The following is a 21,341-nucleotide window of genomic DNA, read 5'->3' on the forward strand; positions in this document are numbered from 1 at the left end:
ATTAGGATTAGTCAAACGTTCTCTTCTATTGGTTTATTTTGACCTCTTTAAGTGAAACCTATTTTTCAAAATGTGTTCAACAAGGCTACTTTTTCACAGGTAAGAATGCCAGAGTGAAAAGAGTGTTAAGGATGTTTAAAAAGAGGCGATTATTCATTCATCAAACAAACACTTGAGTGCTCTCTTAGGCCAAGAATTCCTCTAGGTTTTAGACATGCATCCTTGAAAAACAACAAAAAATCCTGGGCCTTGGAGATCGTATTCTAGTGGCAAAAGGCATGAGAGGGAGGCAGTCAGAAGAAGAAACACGCAATAGCCCATAAATTGATAAGTACACTGTGGAGAGGAATAAAAGACACAGTTATTGTGGACTGAATGTCATGTCACCAAAATTCATATGTTGAAGCTCTAACCCCCAGTGTGTCTGTATTTGGAGATGGGCCTCTAAGGAAGTAACTAAAGTTAATTGAGGTCATCAGCGTGGTGCCTTGATCTGAAAGGATTAGTGTCCTTATCAGAAGAGATACCAAGATAGCTCACCTCTCTCTCAGTGCACATGAAACAAGGAAGGGCCATGTGAGGACCTAGTGAGAAGGTGGCCATCTGCAAGCTGGGAAGAGAGCCGTCACTGGAAACTGAATCAGCCAAAGCATTGATCTTGGCCTTCTGGGTTGCAGAACTGTGACAAAATGAGTTTCTCTTGTTTAAGCCACCCAGTCTGTGGTATTGGGTGAGAAGACTAATTCAGCAGGGTAGAGAATTGTACCTTTAGGAGGGGAGTTCCATTTTAACAGGGCACTAGGGGTAGGTCTCATTGAGCCAGTGAAATTTTAGGCACAATCCGAAGGAGGTACATAAGTGAATTCTGAGGCTATCCGGAAGAGGAGCATTCCTGGGAGAGGAAACGGCAAGTGCAAAAGCCTGAGAACAAGTATATCTGGAAAAACTGAGGAATACAGAGAAAACCATGTGGCTGCAGTGGAAGAGGAAGAGGAGAGTAGGAAGAAATAACAGCCAAGAGGAAACCATAAGTCAGATCATGTAAAGTTTTGCAGGACATAGAGAAGACTGGGTTTCATTGCAAGTAAGAAGGAAACCATAGAAGAATATAATTTTTTAATTAAAACGCACATTTATAGCTATTCTGAGAATGATTTGCCGGGAGGAGAGCACAAGAGTGGTAGTGTAGATGTCATTTTAGAGGATATTAAAATAACCCCAGTTTAAGATGATGCAATCTTGGAATAGAGCTGTAGCAGATAATGTGGTGAGAAGTAGCAGTATTTTAGATATATTTTGAAAATAAAATTAAAAGCATATGCTAATAGATTTTATGTAAAGTGTGAAAGGAAAAGAAGAGTATAGGAGGACCCCAAGGATGACAATCAAAACAGAGCATAGAGTCAGAAATTGGTTAGGATGAGAGAATAGTACCATGTCAGTAATGTAAACAAAACAAAAGCAAACACAACAGAAAACGGAGGTACCAAGAACTGTTGGAAGGTGTCATAAAAGTCAAAGAAATGTCGCAGTTTGGACCCTAGAAAGTGTAAGCTGGAAGAATAAGAAGTGATGGTCTGTAGCTAAGACTTTGAAGGATGAGCGTTGTGCGTTATGTTACGGTTGGGGGGCCGAGCAAGGAGTGGGTGGTTGAGGTAGTGTGGAAGAAAGGTTATGAGGAGAGAAGCTGAGATATTAAGAATGTAATGTACTAGATAGATAATGAATGTAAATATGTGAAGTACATTAAATGCATTAAATTCACCGAAGAAAATGCCAGAAGAGTCATACAGAGTTCTGTTAGCCAAAAGCTAAATTCTTCAACTAATGAGTGGGAAGGACTGGAACATCTGGAGATACTATTTCCAAATGAAGTGGCACAGGATGACATGAAATTCAAAGGAGTTGGGTTTTTTATTTTTTGTTTTAAGAAGGAAGGAAAAGAAATGATTGTAAAGGTCAATAATAAGCAGGGGGATACTTGCCACAATTCACCTTTTGTAAGCTGGAGAGAGGGAAGAAAAACCCCTTCTACTTGAGAGTGCTTCAAGGAAGATGGTGTGTTTGGTAGACAGCCACATTTCAATTAAAAAATAGAGAGAAAGAGGCACCGGCTTCTTGGCCGAGTGGTTAAGTTCATGCACTCGGTGTTGGCAGCCCAGGGTTCGTTGGTTCAGATCTTGGGTGCAAACCTAGCATTGCTCTTCAAGCCATGCTGTAGCAGCATCCCACATAGAATAACTAGAATGCCTAAGAACTAGCATACACAACTATGTTCTGGGGCTTTGGGGAGGAAAAAAAAAAAAAAGAGGAAGATTGGCAACAGATGTTAGCTCAGGGTCAATCTTCCTAAAAAAAAATTAATTAATTAATTTAAAAAATAGAGATAAAGAAAACAGAGAAAATCTTAAAAGAGTTCTAATAAGCATAGTTAAGGTGTTTGGAACAATCATTGTGGCAGAAGGTATAGAGGTATGGGGCATGGATCAAATTTGAATATGGCCTATGAAGGGCAGTATAGGGCTGAAATTTTGCATGACATTAAATAGCCTAGAAGGATTCAATTTCACCAAGTGTCTGAGATACAGCAATATGACGTGACAGTCTCATAGGAGAAGGTGGACAATTATTTTAAGTAAGAGTGTGAATATTTAGCCCAATAGTATAGAGAACTCTTAGTAATTCGTGTTTATGCGAAGTGTCAGGGAAGAAATGGAAATATGTTTTCAGCTTGGACCTGTCAAAGAATAACTCAAAACTATTTAGTCATTAAAGAATAACTTGGATATATCAGAGATATTATTTGGCTGTTGCACAAACTTTATACACGTATGTGGGCGAACGCCTTTGGACTATTTTCATGAAACGAGGAAAAAGCAGATGGATAAGAGAGGGTAAAGAAAGAAGGGGAAAAATACTTCAGACCATCTGGGAGTGGTGAAACCGGGTTGGTTTTCATTTGGGGATAACAGGGTTAGCTGGCATCTATCAAAGATGTCCTTTCTCCATCAATCTGAAGAATGTCCTTGAGCAGGCTGTCTAGGGGTATTGATGGTATCTCTGGAGCACACATGACAGGCTGCCTCTGGGCAGTACTTGCTAGTATCCTTCCATGAGGACCTGCACCACGGTAAGGCCAAGTCTGCACCAAGTTCTTACGAAAATGACTCAAATTACTTTCCTTGCCAAAAGAAGTTTGAGAGATTTCTATGTCACAACATTACAGCAGAGACCTGAAAGAGGTGCTAAGCAGACACATCATTGAAAAGAGCATGGATTACAAAACTTTTACCACCAATTGAAAGTAGCTGGTGTTTGCAGGCCAAGGGGACGCTTCTCCTTATCCATAGAGATTCTAAAGTGTGTCCTAAAAGTTTGCTTAGTACTCATATTTGTATATTATGCCTAATGGTGCAATATAACGTGTAGATTTTTCATTCTTTATTGTAGATCATCACTCCTAATTAATATTCTTGTTGCGTTCAGTTTTGTGTTCTTTCTAAATAGATATACAGGTTGTGAAGACATAAACTGAGAAATGAAGCTCAGATCATGATTCTTAAATTCACAAAAAAAGGTCAGCAGTATCTTTTAAAGAATGTTCTACTAATGAGCCTCATTTCTATTTAGTTATGTCAAATGTTTCAAACATATATTCTAGCAGTTTGGACTTTATGATTCCTGTAACTCAAACTCGCTTAATAAAAAGGATTTATTATTCCTTACAATTGCAGAGGCCAGAAACAGCTCATGTATCACAATTTGATTCATTGGCCCAGCATTCGGTGTTTCAATTTCAGCCCCTCGGCTCTGTCATCCATGGTATCAGCATTATTCTAAGGAAAACATTCCCCTGGGTTACAAGATGACTGTTGGTAAATCTCTGGCTACCTGCTCCTTTTCTAAGTCTATAGGAAGAAAGAGAGTTTGAAGAGTGAGGAAGATTCCTTCTAAGAGATTCCCATCAAACATCTTGCATGCCATTTGCTTCCACTGGGGAGCCTGTTTAGGTTTGAATCAATAATCCACGGGATGATACTTCACTTATTAGCTGAGACCTCAGCCATACACTCCGCAGTAAACCAATGGTGAAGTCACTTTTCTCACATGATAGAGACTGCTCAGGGGAGAAGTGGGCATCTGAAGAGCAGCAGAGCAATAAGCAAGAGAAGAAGAAATTGACCCTGGGAAGGAAAATATAATGCTTACTTTACAACCAAGCGGGACTTGTAGCAGAAAACGTCAAATATCATTCTAGTCTGCAAACATTTTTCTTATGGGAGCCATTGATTGTACTTATTACGCTTCTATAAGACAATCTACAGGATTATCATAATGAATCAACTGAATGTTGGTACATTGTAGTAAAATCCTCCTAGACTGGCTGATTCATCCCAAAATGATGTGTATGCTCAGACTGAACTTTCCAGATGTCATTACACTACAGCCTGAAAGAGTAAAAATAAAACTCAATGACTCCCTTCCTCTTGGGTTGTTATTTATATTACTCCATCCAAATTTAGAGTGAGAAGTTCCTCCACTTTAAGATAACGGAGAAGATTGGTCTTGAATAATTCTTATCACTGAGGACCTCAAGATCTGAATGCAAGTTCATCCTCTTAACTGGGTGATTTAGGCTGCCATGAGTCCTTTCACACTACGCGTCTCCACAGTTTCCTGCTTCAGATAATTTACAGGTCTCGAGAATCCATCTCTTTCCTAACATAGTCAGCTATGTTAGGTTCACTCTACACCACCACAATAATAAAGAATTCAGTCCAATTTTTATTCTGAAACTCCCAGCGGGAGCTCTAGGGTCATTCTAAAAAGAAATGCAAATGCAAAGTGATAGATTTTTAAAAGGTATTTTTGCTATGAAGAAAGAAAAAAGAGATAGGGAGAGACAAAAAGAAAGAAAACCCATAGTAGTGGCTCTGTGCTACTGCCCTTATCTAGCTTGTTAGGAGTTGTCAGAGTCAGCCTGTCTTAGCTCCTGGGCACAGTGAGTTTTTCCTCCTGTCAAACCCACAGAGTCAGTGGCGGTGCCATTAAAGAAACCTGCCACCAGATCAAAGTCCCCAGCAAAGACCTTTTTGCAGGACTCACTTTGGTGCAAATGTTTGGCTCTGCACAGACCATAAGCTCACTTTCAGTCTTAAACTGAAGGAAGACAATCCTTTTTGTTCTGTCATTTTATTTTCATTTCAGTAGATACTTATTAAGTGCCAACCATTGTTCAGTCATAAGGCTTATCAGCTTTATAAACATTTTATACTAGAGATGGAGCCAATAGAGAGTAGAGAAAAAAATTGTACTTTCCTTGAATACTTCTCAACTTGCAACCTAAATCTGAATTCCTGTTAAATGACTATAATGAAGCTAAAAAAAAATTGACTCTAACTTGAATACAGGAAAATTAAAACTTTCTTAGTGCATTGGTAGTTCCTATTATTTATGAGAAGCACAGAGTGAATTATTACGACGTGTAAAATATTCATCGTGGGAAGGCTGCTAATCATGGCAATTTTTTCCTCGTTTTGGTGGTGGGGGTGGATGTGGAGGCTTTTCTGAAGCAAGGCATATTTTTGGCATCCATACTTTGAAGAGAGCTCATTTGAATCGTAGGCCTCATGGCACATGGCAGGTAGGCAAGTTATCAGAAGCAGAGAAGACAAAATAGGCTTCAGGAATTTCTTACCATCTTGGCACACTTTTAGAACCTTCTGCTTAAGACACCAGCTCTTTCTAGTACAAAACCAGATTGCTGAGATACAGCTCTTCCATGCAATATCGAGAGAGATGAATAACAACATGGATTCAACAGACAAGCAAAAACCAGTGAATCTGTCAGATTAGTAACCAGCTCTTTGAAAGTAGTGAGGTAACTTTTTAATTATCACTTAAGACTTGTGTCCTTAATATGAGAAAACATGATCTTTAATGTCTTAACTATGTATGATTCTATGATGTTTTCAAAGAAAAATGCATCTATGAAATGGCCCATAACTTTATAAAATGGTGGATATTAATAAATTACATTAAGTATAAGATCTCATTGGTTGTAAAATGTATCAATATTTTATTAATCACTAAGAAAGAATAAATGTTGCCACATAAACCATGATACATGTTTTATCACTTAGGATTTTTTTTTTTTTTGATGGGGAAGTTTGGCCCTGAGCTACTATCTGTTACCAGTCTTCCTCTTTTTGCTGAGGAACGTTGTTCCTGAACTACATCTGTGCCAGTCTTTCTCTATTTTGTATGTGGGATGCCACCACTGCATGGCTTAGTGAGCAGTGTGTAGGTGCATGCCTGGGATCCAAACCCATGAAGGCCAGGCTGCTGAAGCAGAGTGGGCAAACTTAACCACTATGCCACTGGGCAAGCCCCTAGACATTTTTTTATTTTAATTATTTAAAAATCTTCTGTCATATATCTCTCTTGTACAAACATGAGAAGAAAAATATAATCAGAATAAATTGATTGTGGTTTTCCTAAAACATCATCTCATTCAGAGTCCTCTTCTCTAAGTCACTTTCACCTCAGAGCTATTGGTAGCCATATTTTTATACATGGTATCCTCTTTCGTTCTAAGAAGAGTTTTGATAATACAGCATTTCTTAAAGAGTACTCCACTATCATCTCTTAGATTTCCTCTCAAGCCACTGGTACCCATTCTATAGCTTTTAGTATAAGCATTTTCAATGCAAAGTTTTGAGAAAATAACCAGGATTCATACTCCTTCTTCAAATGTTCCATCAATGGTTTGTTGACTGAGAAGTCAAGAAGTTACAGTTGTACCATCATGCCATATGAAAAAGCAATTTTACACAGTGCTTGCCTTGACAACAATGGCGTGAAAGCCATCTGGCAGAAAGTGACTGTAAGATATCTTCAATGGTAAGATACATCCTGAATTTTAAAAACACCAAAAATGTGTGTGTATAGGGGTCATTTTAGAACAATGAAATATGCTATATAACAATAAATATTGGTCCTATGTGCTGAGATAGTTCCTTTGGTCTTCCTTTCATTCAATAAATAGGTATTTAATGAACTACTTCTGTGTGCAAGCATCGTGATAAACAAAGGGGACGTGATCATGAGTAAAAGCTGATCTTTTCTCAGCCCTCTGGAGAAAAATAGAAAACACAAAGGAGACAGAAGAGAAAAGGGTGCATCCCAAGGCTGGGAAAGAGGCTAGAGAGAAACTTGAGAGAGGAAAGAAAGGTGCTGTAGGGGTCGAGGATAGAGGGAAAGGGAGAGGCCAGAGCACGCCCCTTTAGGCTTCCTGAAGGATTTGGACCTTTACCTGAAGAAACAAAGGTCAGTACTGAAATGTTTAGAGAGTAAAAGGGAAAGATTCACATTTGGAAACTGCAACTGAGTACAGCACCTACATGGATTAGCAGGGGGAACAGAGGAAAATGTAGAAGCAGGGAGACCAGAGAGGAGCATATTACAGCTTCATCAAGATGACGCTTCGGTCTGGAACAGCTGCAGCGGAGATAGCGAGAAATGCATGTATATGAAAGACAATTAGAAGATAAAATCTATAATAAACAGGTTTACGTAGGAAAAAGAATAGCTAGAAATTTAATAAGACATGGCCAGAAACAAATTTCTCTTTCAGTTCTATGGTATATATTACTTACAAAGTTCCATCTGTATGTTAAAATAATGAAGATATATCTGTAAGTTTCCATGTCCAAATGGGAGACTCATAAGTTTCAGTTCACTTTTATTCTTCCCACCCACTGTATGAAAATCTAACTGTCTCAATCTACAGTGGCAATTTCAAGTGGGTTCACTTTACTAGCTTATATTATAAGCCCTGGAATACTTGTCATAAGAGGATTGATGAAAATCTCTCTCTTCTCAAAATAGTGGTAGATGCCATACTGGGCCATACCCTCTGACATGAAGAAAAGACTGGACAATTCAAGTATTCAGTTACTTTTCTTAATTCAACTACTGTCACTCTCAGTGCCTCTATAGAAACAATGACCTAAAATGTTGAGAGAATCCACGTGTGTTTTTAAAATGATGGACCAAAAAATCTGTACTGGGTAGACTGGGAAATAAAGAAATTTGAAAGCTAAAGGATTAAACAGAAGAAAGGAGAAAGGCCTGGAGAGGGAAATGAAGGTAGAGAATGGTTGTATTGGGCAATCAAGTTTGCCATCTGGGAAACTGAAGCTTGTGGTCAGAGTTTGGGATGTTTGAAGCCATGTCTTTGGAGGACTAAAATTTACAACAGATAACTAATTAAAAGTTAAGAATTTGAAGCTGGCTGGCTGAAGTGAAGAAAGTGCGAAGATCTTTGGTGGTTAGGACATCAGAAAAAAAATGAGAGGCCAAAATGTTGGAAAGATTATCATCCATATAGACTTGATGTCAATCAAAAGTATATGTGCTTTAGTCAAATAGAATGAGCAGATGCTGAGCTTCTTGATAAACTGTGGAGACTCAGATCTAGAAAACAGAAGATGAGAATAACTAGGTGGGTAAGTGGAGAGTTTAATGTTGCGGCATGGTATGCATGTCAAAGAACTAGATTTGTTTGATCTGTTTTTAATACATCCAGATAGAGGATTAATAGCCCAGAAACAGTAATGAAGAGCAATCTCAATCTTCTGGGAAGTAGGTGAGCTCTGGAAAAAAAATGATTGAGGAAAATAAGCATAAGAGTCTTGATGGATGCAATCTCATCTGGTTGTGATGCCATCTAACTTTACAACTTCACTTCCCGGTCTTTGCCAACACAGGCGTCCAATGCTTTAATCACACCAACGGTGTCATGCTTACACATGCTTTCATTCATATAGTGAGCTGTGTTTGTAATGCCTACTTTACAATGTTTATAAGCCTTAATCTGAGGAATTACATATTAGTTAGGATCCAGCTCAAATATACTTTGCTCTTCTTAGATTTCTGACCTTTTCCTTCCCCCCCTTGTCATCACCATCCACCAGCCAATCTGATAGCTCTCATCTATGCACTTCCGTGCCTTTCTGTTCATAGCTTCATCAGCACTTCTCCCATTCGGTAGCACATATTTTGAATGTGATTTACTCTCCTACCAGACAGTGAGCACCTTGAGGGCAAGTTTTATGCCCTGTTGATCTTTGTATTATTTCCAGCATCTAGCACAGAGTATGGCACAGGGTAAACAGTAATAAATGATTGCCGAAATAAAGTTTTAAAATGTTTGGGTCCCTAAGCAGCCACTTTCCTCTACCATGTCAAGAACATTCAGTTCCTTGTCCTTTGGCAATGGCATATTTCATATGCCCAAGAGATTTAAAAGCATACAGCATAGAGCAGAAATGAAAAGACTCATTACGGTACTGCATTCGAGCTACAAGTCATATTTTGTAACCGTACTGTGCCACCAATATAATTAGAAGATATTGAACTTTCATTAGTTAGAGAAGCCAGCTACCCTCTAATTGTCATTATTTAAATTTTTTTGCTGACTGTAATAGCCTCATGAGATAGACATCTCATTTCTGTGACAGACCCTAGGGTCACCAGTGGTGTAATTTTCTTTCTTTATACTTGAATGCAGCCCAGAATAGTATTCAATATTTAACCCATTCCTAACTTTAATTAGGAGCTTTAGTCAAGTACAAATTAATCTAGTTTCCCATTTTAAAACCAGAATTTCTCAATGTTGGAAAGAGCAGTGATTCATCAGTACCCATATGATGTTTGAATCTCTCCACAGGAATCCCATCATCTGTGTTTGTCCCGTGGACACACACCTTGAGGGAGGGAGAAATCTCTGCATCCTAAGACAGCTCATTTCATATTTTTTAAAACTCTATTTTAACATTTCTTTATAGGATGAAATGAATACTTTACCCAACAATTCTACCTCTATCATGTGTATTATACAATATAGTCCATGTTCCAATCCTTTTTATAATATTGGAAAATGATTATTATGTTGCCCACAAGACTTTTTATATCTGGGATATTTATGCTCAGCTTTCTAACCTATTTCCATACTACATTATTTGTGTTCACTTTACTATCTTGACTACTATCTGTCTCCTCAATATGTTTATAACTAAATTTGGGGTTGAATTTCAAGTCAAGCATTAAATATTAACTCCTCTCGTGGAAAATTAAAGGATATTAGTCCAGATATTACACTTAAAAATATTCATCCCAATTTATGATACATCTATATTTTCAACTCCGTTTGTATTTTTTGTAAATTTAGCATTGGATTTTAAGATAAAGATGGGATTTTATTGATTATTGTACAATCATTTGAATGCAAAATATTAGTATTTTCAAGGACCATAATATTGAAGCATATGTCTCCTAATCTAACCCAAAGAGGATGAGTTAGAAGGTCCTATGGCATCTTTATCTATAAAGATTACAGTCATTCATCCCTTCCAAATTATCTCAAATTTGGCTAAAAGAATTCCCCACCCACTTCCTGCCCCCGACTTTATATCAATTTGTAGCCAAATGCAAATGAGATCATATAGTGAAGACTCAAGTTCTCTTCTTTTAACCAGAAATAGTAATTGCAGGAAAAAGAAAACATTTGCATTTTTGTCAGTGAACTACTCCAACTGGACAAACAAGGCAGAACCAACATAGTCTGCTTCTCAGAAAATTCAAGAAAGAACTAACTTTGCCAAAAAAAGTTATAATTTGGCATCTAAATGCCATTTAGATTTCTGTACATGTACCCTACTTGAGTGAATTCTAAGCATATCTGAAAAAAGATGAATGGCCAATATCCAAATCTTAGTTTCTTTTTTAAATTATATGTTAATTCGGTAAGCAGATAAGTAAATTGAAACTAAATCTTTTTGGATCTTTAGGAAAGAATTCTAATTTTACTCCAAATTGTCTTCTCTTAATAGATTTTAAAAAGAAACACAGCCCAGAGAAAACGTCATTACTTCAGTCCCCATTTATATGAATTATAAATACCTTATATTTTTATCGATTTTACTACTAATAAAATAATAATTATATTTTATGTCCTTGGTAATGGATTTTTCAGTTGAATGAGGTCTCACAGATTTTCATGTAGCCATGCTTTTTCTTTCTCATTCTATGTGTTCTATACATTCCGTAGATCATCTCTGGACTTTTGCTGGGAGTGTTGGCATAAAATTTCTATTCTTCAAGGCCAACTGGTTAAACAGTGGATATATGGACTTAGATATGGTCATTCCAGAGGCTGGAGAGACAGACAGAGGCCAGATTATTCAGGGAACAATAAGCCTTGCTACATATTTTGGAATTTCTCCTAAGAGGAATCTGTTTTAAGAGTGTGTATATGTGTATGTGTGTGTGTGTGAATGTGTATAGCTTTTCTGAGGGCGCAAGGGGCAAGGAGAGAAGTAGAGTGATTTAGATTGACATAATCAGATTTTGAATACCACTTTGGCTATGTGATTAAGAATTAATTAAAAGAACAACAAAGCCCCAAGCCAAGCTGTTTCTTCAAGACACACTAGAGATGCTCATAGTTCAGACCAGAGTGATGAGTAGGGAGGAAAGGAGAAGCAAACAAGTCCTAACAATATTTAGGAGGCAGAATCAATAGCCTAAGCAGTTGTTAGGCTGTGGTGAGGAAGGTATTAAGAAAAGCTTTAAAATATCTGGTCTGAGCAATTGGGGGTAATGATGGCAAGAAACTTTATTTAGTATGAAAAACATTGCAGTAGGGGGCAGGAGAGGAGTTCAGTTTTGGACAAGTTGAGCCCTACAGCTGAACTCACAGAACAAATCCACGTTCATCTCTCACCATGACTTTTTGTTCTTAGTCAACATATCTCCAGACTGTATTCCATCCTTTAAAGGAGTGGATAATGCCAAGTTTTCTCCAATCTAAATTATCCTTTCCCTGAAATTATTCTCAATATTTACGAGGTTTTACTGATATGTGATGTAGCTAATTCAGAAACGAATGCAGTTTCAGTATGAATAAATTTTCTAAAGGAAAAACATGACCTATAATCAGATCTCAGGAAAGAAAGGAATCTTGTAAGATTGACTTCTCTCCTGCTCCATTAATTGCTAATTATCACTAATGAGAAGGAAGTAGGATTTGGTTTATATCTGAGCAGCCCACAAATCAAAACCATCTAGAATACCGGTCACACGAGCATCACCAGCCCTCTCCATTATGTGGCCTCCACTTTCTTATTATTTCAGCTCCTCTATGAGAGGTTTCTAAATGCTTAAGTACTCATGACACGGTCTACTGAATTCTAGGCTCCAAACCTCGAAGGATTGCAATTGGCTGCAGTAAAATTTGAATTATTTTTTTCTGTGAATGGATCACAGAGGGGATTTTTGAGTCTCTGAAAAACTCTACTGAAGAATCATGTATAATGACCTCACATGGGCCTTAAAATCTCCACAGAAGCCCAGGAATCACTAAATACTACATTAATGGGGATTTCAGCCTTTAATTTCTCATTGTTCAGACTCTTTCCAGAGGACATTATATATCCATTTATTTCTGTTTATCTTGCATTTGTTTTTAAAAAGAAGGCAATGTCAAGGAGGCAATAAGGTGACAAAATTGTTCTGACAAATAATTCATAAATAAATGGTACATTAATTTGAGTTGCTCCAAATGCTTTCACTCCTCAGCAGATGCAGGGTTTTTTTTAGGAAAAAAAAGTAATTGTGTAGCTGCCATAAAAATACCAGCAAACAAAGAGGGCAACATTTGTAACTGTTTCTCGCTGTTTCTGAGAAAATAAGTAGGACTTAAAATTACATTAAACTGTGCAACTCCCAAGCTGTCTTTTTGCTGTGGTAGCTGGAAGGCCCACTCTGAACTGTAAATGGAGAGATAGCCTATAAAATGGGCAGATAAATGCCCATTTTGGGTTGGCAAAGAAAATATCATATACCGCTCCTTTCCATGTAGTCAGATCTTTCAAGAGACTTATTTTTAGTGTCTATTTTCTTATATGAAAGGAATCTAAGAGTGTTAGAGCAACTCTGCATATACACTGAATGTTCTCTCTGAATGCTGACATTTTCTGTTCTAGAATATGAATACAATGGCTAGAGTGTTTTCTGAATTGGATGGCTGAAATTCCCCTAATTAGAGAGAGGGAGAGAATGAGATTGGAGACCAAACATTTGCATCAGAAATATTCTGACATTTTTTTGTCTTGTAACAGTTGAAAAGGGAGAAAATGTTTTAATAAACTAGGCTTTTTTTAATTATCAAGGAGCAAGGTGTTAGTTTTTAAAATTTGTCCCAATCTTAAAACACATTATTAGTCTTCAAGTTAAAAGCAGCCTATAAACTCACCTTATAAACTAAAATACTTCAAGTATTTTTTAAAAGTCATTTACGAGTATTCAGGCTAATTTCAGGTCTGAAATCGCGTTCAGCAGAGTTTAAGACTTCATTCTGATTTTTTTTTATTTGTTTTAAATTAAAATAGGAAAAGAGGATAAAGAAGGAAAATAGTATTTACTGCATTCCTCACTAAACTAAGTTTTTCTATATGTTGTATAATCTTCCTAACAATCGTGGGTTACAGTATTGTTATTTCAACTTAAAGAATGAGGAAACTAAGTCTCAGAAAAGTTAATTATCTGTCTTTACGGTCATTCAGCCCCTAAGGGGTAATGTAACAGAGTTAGATTGGAATATAGATTTGTCTGGCTTAAAGTTCTACCCATGTGCTTTTTTGATGCTTAACCTAAGCTGGAGTCAAAAGAACTCTCACCCATAAAAATCCATGAGAGCACAAATTAAGGAAACAAAGCAATTCTGAAAGTGTTGCTGTTAACCAAACAGTTATACCTAAGAAAAGAAGAATCATTCTTCCCTTGCCTTCGAAGGACGCTTTATATTTATAGTGCGCTATCAGACAACATGCCATGAAGATCAACTTCTCACTGTGTTTGACCAATAACACCCATTGTTATAATCTCATTTCACTAGCTATTAAAAAAGTCACGGTTTTACATCCACTCCTAAATTTGGAATAACAGGGAGAAAAAAAAAGAATTCAAGGCATAGACCTTTCCCCAGAGAAGCTCAGTACCTAGCTAGAACAAAATAGACGGCCAGATATGCAGAAAATCATCAGAGAGGTAGCCAGCACGTTAAGCAGAACGTCACAGTGTGTAAGACAATTTGGAATAAGTATAAAAGATTACTGGCTATCTCCAGTGGAGAACTGTGTATTTTTTACCACATACCTTTCCTGGTTATCTGATTCTCATCCTTCACTGCCTCTGAGCTATTTAGAAGTTGGAGACAGCCCTTTAAGTCAGAGGCAATTCACGGCAGTACAAAATGATTCTTATTTATAAACAAGAAATAAATTTTTTCTGGTAAAGGTTCAATTGATTTTCCTCCCCCACTATGTTAGAAACCAGTTTGCACCCATTTGCACATTCATTTTAATATTTCTGATTTACAAACATGTCTGTTCTTGGGAATCTCTTTTGAACTAGTTGTAACATCTTATCAGTTCCCTCATTAATAACGAGCTAAATCCAATCTTTATCACAAGTTCTTTTTATCTCTGTATGAGAGTCATGATTTTACCTTTTGCTGAAAATTATTCTTTCACAAATGTGATATAAACATTCTTTAGTTGGTGTCAAGAGAATGCAAAGAAACAAATGATTTTCTCCAGATGTGTGGAAGAGAGGTGATAATATATATCCTCCTGTAGGCAGAATGTCTAAAAACATATTATTGAGATGAAAGACAGTCTTCTTTGTAAACAAAGGCATCAGTAATATACCCATATGATTCAGTCAGGCTACACTTATTCTAATGATCTCCATACCTGTATATTAGAGAGAAGTGAATTGATACATCTCTATAATGAGTTAGATTTGAGAGAAAATACACACACACACACACAAAAGTACTATAAAAACAGGAACTGGATCACCTTGACTGTTAAGATATTATCCTTTCCATATTTTCAAGTAAACTAGAATAAGAACCCTAAATCATTCTGATAACCTGGTAGTATTAATAAGGTTTAGTTTCCCAGGGAGATTTTTTATTAATGCTTACAAATTTTTCTTTGATTTAAGGAGTAACACAAATATTTTCTCATCGTTACCTTCTTCCTCTGTTCTTTAGATGTTGCAAAGTTGATTCTTTTCTCACGAGCCTTTGAAGAGAACAGCCCTGTCTCTCTCAAACATCAGACACAAAAAGTCTTGGCAACACCGGAGGGCTTTGACAGACAAAAGAAATTTTTCTTCTTGGTGCTTATCTACTTATTAACTGTTTCCAATACCTCTAGCAGTGTTTCCATCCCTTTCTTCCACCACAAACAATATCTTTTGGTGGTAGAGAAAATTACAACAAATTGGTTTCTTTTTCTTCTATGGGAACTGTGTGTCCATCAAATCCTGAGTTATTACTTAAGAGTCCAAAGACATTCAGACTTGAAGTTCCTGCCTTACCCCTATGCAGGAACTCAAGTAAGCCATTGGTGCCATCAAAAATCATTAAATATTTTGGCAGATACTTCTGGAAGGTCTAACTTAAGGCAACCTAGACGGAAAAGGAGCACATGGTAAAGAAAAGAAGGAAAAAAATAAATGCAGTTTATTTGAATGAGACACCTTGAGGTTTTGTAGAAAATGAGTGTTGCCATGAAGAAAACAGTGATGGCACCCGCTTCGCATCATCATGTCTTCAGTACTTTAACAGAAATCCTACAGAAGTAACAGTGGGAATAAATAAGTGGATTTTTGAAGATAAATAAGTGGCTTTTGGTGACTATCAGAGGGGAATCGGGGAGGGAGAAGGGAGAAAGGGGTAATAGGGAACATGTGTATGGAGAGAGATGGTAATTAGTCTGTAGGTGATGAACATGATGTAGTCTACACAGAAATCAGAATATTATGATGTATATCTGAAATTTACATGTTATAAACCAATGCTACTTCGATAAAAATAAATAAATAAAAATAAGAAGCTTTTTTAAGAGAACCATCATCCGTAACTTCTCTTTTGCATTTTGATACTAGCTTTAAGATAAAACTTTTGCTTAAAAGAAAATACAAATAAATAAATACCCACAAACCAATTAAAACCCATATCCTGTGGTGATAAATGCTTGTCACATACTTAGCAAAATATCTGGTGCCAAATAAGCAATGGGAACAGGTAGCTGTAACCTCCTCTCCTTTTGAAACCAGTTGGTGATACATTGAGAAAACAGAAATACTACTTCTTAAATGCCGGCAGAAAACATATTTGAGGCATTGTAGACATTTTCATTACAGTAATTTAGACTCACACCCAACCCATGCAAACATCATTAATTTGGGTTCTCCTGTTGCCCTCTTCTAGCTGAAAACATTGTTACAATGGTGTGAGGCAAAGCAATTCACATTGGTTTGCATTCAAAAGTCATGGATTACCCAAAGGGTCTTCAAAACACATCCTACGGCAAAAAATACATACACTTGACGTTAATATTAGTCTTCCAGTGAAAGCAAATAAATTTGGCCATGGTCATTGATTTTATACATTTCCAAAAATCATCAAGAAACAAGTTCCTTGTTCTACACGGCAAAAATGAAATACACACACAAAAAAATTAAGACTAAAAACATGACTTACATAAATGAGTGAGATATTATTCAACCTAATAGACATAAAACAGAATAATATACTTTTCAGGGACAAGCAAATAGACTTCTTAAGATAAATTCAGTTATAAAGGTCAAATAAAGATATTCTCTTGAAAAGTTAAAATAGAGGATCAGAGAAGTCTGGAACGAAAATCTTTTGGTGGGAAACAAATCTGACTTTGCCACTAGGTTTAATTTGCCTTTGCTGTTCTTAGAAAGAGTAAGGCCTTTGGCATCAGACCCGGATTTGACACCCCATCTGCTAATTGTAACTGTGTGACCCTATTCACAATCTCAGATTTCTGGTTGTTTTCTTTTCAGTCTTTAAAACAGGGATAATTATGCCAAAATAACATTGAGGGATCACAAAATAGAGAAAGTAAACACCTGCTATATTGTCAGCTCCTGGCACTTTCCCTTTCTCCTATTCTCCTCCCCTGAGAATCACAGACTTCTCCAAAATACTTCTCTAAACATGTACAGAAATTCCTTGCTTGGTACTACCAAGGCAATAGCTGAGGCCAGAAGCTAATGAAATCCCAAATACAAAGGCATGTGTTAAAATCTAGAGGAAAATAATGCCAGAATCATATAAAATATGGGAAAACCCAAGTTTCTAATAAAATGCCTTTTGTTTTGAAAAACACAAAGAGAAGTGATAAAAAGTTAGTTAGGGTCCAAATTTCCTCATTCGCAGGTAATAATTATCATTTCCCAAAAGTACCATATAACTTTATCCTCATTGACCTCCTGTACTCCTGGGATCCTGCCCGACCAAGAAGGCTGCAGTCACCACTGATACTCCTGACCTCCAACTATACCACTTGTCTTCTTAGATTCCAGAGGATACTCCAAATATATATATTATCCCTTCCTCCAAAATGCCAACAAATTAAGGTTTTTCATCATCCAGTTCTTGATTTCCAAGTACAATACCCTGAACTTCAGGGGGGGTCTTCAAGTTAGTTTCAAATTTTCAAAAAAATTTCACAATTGATAAAGAGAATAAAAAGAGATTGTTCATAACAAAAGTGATCTGAACAGTTTGAAGATGATAATGATTTTTAAATATGATACATACACACACACATATTCCCTTGAAGATTTTCCCCCAAGAAAAGATTATCCACTAGTTTCTTTAGTTTTAAATATCAAATTTTATACAAATTTTTAAATCTGGTAGTTACTTCCACTTGATATCATACATTTTTACTAAAAACAGGACATTTGGACAATTATTTTTAAGGGGAGTTTTACTGCTTATTTAATTAAATTTCCTTAAATATTTCAAATGGCTTAAGTGGATTTTATAAATTTAATATGTTCAACTTCCCTTTTACGTATTTCACTTTTCTATCAAAACTTTTGAAAATTTAAGTAAATTTTATGAATCTCAAAAAGTATATTAACAAATATCGTGTCGTTATCTTAAAATATTCTAATTCTGTATTTAAAAACAGTATGATTTCTGCTTAAAAGCTCAATTTTGAATCAATTATATGATATTTAAATGAAATATCAATTATATGATGCTCAACTGTCTTTGTTTTAGTCCTGAAGACCAAGAACTTGGTAAAAGTATCCTTTTGATCTTTTTCTAGTCTTGTAGGAACACAACACTCAACACTGTCACAATGACATCTGACGGAATTCTAGATAGCTTTCACGACTTCACTTAACTATGAACTCACACTTTCCACGCTCATTCTATTAGCTGTAGTAACAATAATAAATGCTAACAGTGATAACCATGTGCCAGGATACATTGCTCTAAGACCTTTGTCACTCTTTTAATCATTTCTGCAAATCTAGCATTTTGAGATTAATATTATCCCTCACTTATAGATGAAGGCACTGAGTCAAAGTGTTAGTAATTTATACAGCATTATACAGCTAAGGAGAGGTGGAGCAGGATGGAAAGTGAACATATCAGGCTTCAGAGTGTGCTCTTCACAGAATATTTGGTTCTGGGAACCAAGGCTTAGAATCGTAAATGGTGTTTCTCTCTGTCACGCAAAACATTCCCCGCACAGAATTGTTATTTCCCATTTCTGTCACTTAGGGCCTGATGAGTTAGTAGTCTTGGTTTTGTTATGTGCTTTTTCTGTGTTGGAAATTTTGCTACACCCTTTAGATAGATTTTAAAAACTCTTTACTACAATATTGAAGACTGCCAACTTCTCTTCTCACCGAGACAGGGAAGTAGTCTTCCTTATTCCTTAGAGAGGGAGAAACTTGACCCTGCCATCATCTCGTTATGCCTATAAAGTGAAAAATAAGCAGCATGTAGGTTGTCATTGCACAAGCGTAACTTTCAAAGTTACGGCAAAGTTAGAAATTTGATGAAAAGATACTTGAAATTTGAAATGTTGAATTGCCATAACTAGAAAAAGACCCAAATTAATGGTCAATATTTTAAAAGATCAAAATTATTAAACTTAGGTTTGTGCTCCCTGGAAAATGAAAAAGCGTTGTTCTTCTCAAAGGGTCAGTACAAAAGCAGCGGAAATAAAGTGTCATTTGGAATTAAAATGAGAGCTTTGGATGTTGTTTGAGGATAAAAATGCAGTCCCCATCTCTTCAAAATAACTTAATTACAGAGATCATATGGGGGATTAACTGAGTTTTGAGGACATTCTTTCAGAGAACAAAATGACAAGAATGAAATATTGCAGATGCGCAGATAGTAAAAAATGTCCATGGAAACAAATTATCCATTGATAATCCAATTACCTGTTGCCTGCAGATCTCCAATCGGTTAATTATCTCCATTTATTTTGAATCAGCTTTCAGCCACTGAGATTCATTACTGTCCATTCAAATCTCTGCCATCATGCAACACTTTTCACTTTCTTTTAAAAATAAAGAATGTGGCCTATTGTTTCTTCGCAAGGTTGATTTGTACTGTTTTCCATTCCTGTTAAACTCTTTTGGATTAGCATTATTTCTCTCTAATCTGAAACCATGGTCAATCCCAGCCTCAAATGGAACATCTGTTACTGAATATAGTAAGCCAGTATTGACATTATTCATGGAATTTCATAACTGTGTATAGGATTTTATAGAACACATAAAAATGTAATCATTTCCCATCACGTTAGTACCCACTTTCCTCCTAATTCATATCACCCTGCTACTTCCCTACATCGGTGTGGTATGATTAAATATTCATGACATGACACGAAGATAGCGTAGAGAAAATGGAAAGGACTGAGTTGATTTCTTTTTTTTTATTGACTCTCATGATCTTTGCCACGATTGTATAGACTATCTTTTTCACTTTCCTCCTAGGGTAGCCAAAAAAGACACCACAGGAATCTGGAAAACATCTCTGCAGTAAACCTAATAGATCGATAGGGCCAGAAAAAATACTCAGTGGCATGGTACTAAATGGAAATGATGTCGAAAGGAATATGCTGTTCTGTGTAAATAAAGACAAAAGAACTACATAATCTGTAGTTCTTTTTTGCCTCATCAAATATGTTTTTTGGTGTGTTGCCATTTTCCAATACTAATGTCCATGTTTTCTAGTACTAATCTTCAAAAAGGAGACTTGGTGAATCGAACAAGTAATATGTTCAAAGCTGGCTCAGTTAATCATGGTTCTGCCAGGAGGTATAGAAGCTGGGTTCACCTCGTATAAGTATGACAACTAAGCTCAGCCCTTCAGTAGACGGCACATAGTGCTCCCATAGAAAAGTGTATAAAAAGTAAGTGGACCAAATCTCTCTTTTGCATTACACCTCTGCTACTGCCTGGCTGTGGTGTCTTTGTGCACACTGCTTTCTTTGTCAGGGATGCTACTGCCATTACGCACATTCGGCCTTCTTCATTTGCTCTTCAAGGGTGAAATCAAATATCCCCTCCCCTGGAAGGCAGTCCCTGCCTCTCCAGGTTCTGCGCTCACATGGGAGCTTCTTCCGTAAACAACCAGCATGGCAGCAGTAATGGCATCTGTTTTTTATGAGAATTTAATTAAAAGACAGACATGTCCAGAATGGGTCAGTAAGCAAACCCAACTATCTACTGTTTCCAAGTGACAAACTTTAAATATAAAATACACAGAGAGTGAAAGTAAATGGGTCGAAAAGATATAACACGACAACAGGAAGCCTGAGAAGGCTGAGCTGGGTGAACTTAGATAAGTTGACCTCACTGCATGTCTGTTACAGTGGGATAATAATAGTAATACCTACCTCATAGGGGTTTTGTGAGGCTTAAATGAGGAAACATGTAGAACACATGACCAGACACATAGTTCTAAAAACGTGGTTAGATATTTTTATCATTGGCTTATAACACAGGGTTATTAATATTACCAGAAATATGCATGCAAAGGGCTGTGGAAACATAAAAGATGGTGTGATTCATTTTGCTTAGCAGTTTATTGAAAGGAAAGGTAAATGTACATAAAATTGGGAGAAAATTGGGGGATGTAATTAGTAAACGTAAGTGGAGAGAAAATTTCAGGATATGAGTAAAACATGATGGAAAGTATATGGTATATTTGAGGAGCAATAAGTGGTTTGTTCAGCTAGAGGATAAAAACACAGTGAAAGAAAGAATGGAGATTAGGTCGGAAATGTAGCATGGTGTCCTTGACTGCGCAGGGCTTCGTTGTGTTGTAATATAAAGTACACGAGATCTGACTGAGATTGGGAGTCCTGCCCCCTTACACCTTAGCTGTGTGATCCTTGGCAAATGAGTTT

The 21,341-nt window shown here is 36.6% G+C and overlaps 1 long non-coding RNA gene across 2 annotated transcripts in view; it reads right to left on the bottom strand.

Annotated features, from left to right (window-relative positions):
* Positions 1-15,240, bottom strand: part of LOC111775889 (uncharacterized) — a 96,121-nt gene extending 80,881 nt beyond the window's left edge. The window contains exon 1 of one of the 2 annotated variants that reach the window (XR_011423618.1): positions 15,105-15,240. This is a non-coding gene — a long non-coding RNA (uncharacterized lncRNA). The remainder of the gene's footprint in view (positions 1-15,104) is intronic. The other variant, XR_002811852.2, reaches the window with a different exon arrangement.
* Between the last annotated feature and the right edge of the window lie 6,101 nt (positions 15,241-21,341).

This window comes from Equus caballus, chromosome 12 (genome assembly GCF_041296265.1).
Source record: "Equus caballus isolate H_3958 breed thoroughbred chromosome 12, TB-T2T, whole genome shotgun sequence".
NCBI classification, from domain to species: domain Eukaryota; kingdom Metazoa; phylum Chordata; class Mammalia; order Perissodactyla; family Equidae; genus Equus; species Equus caballus.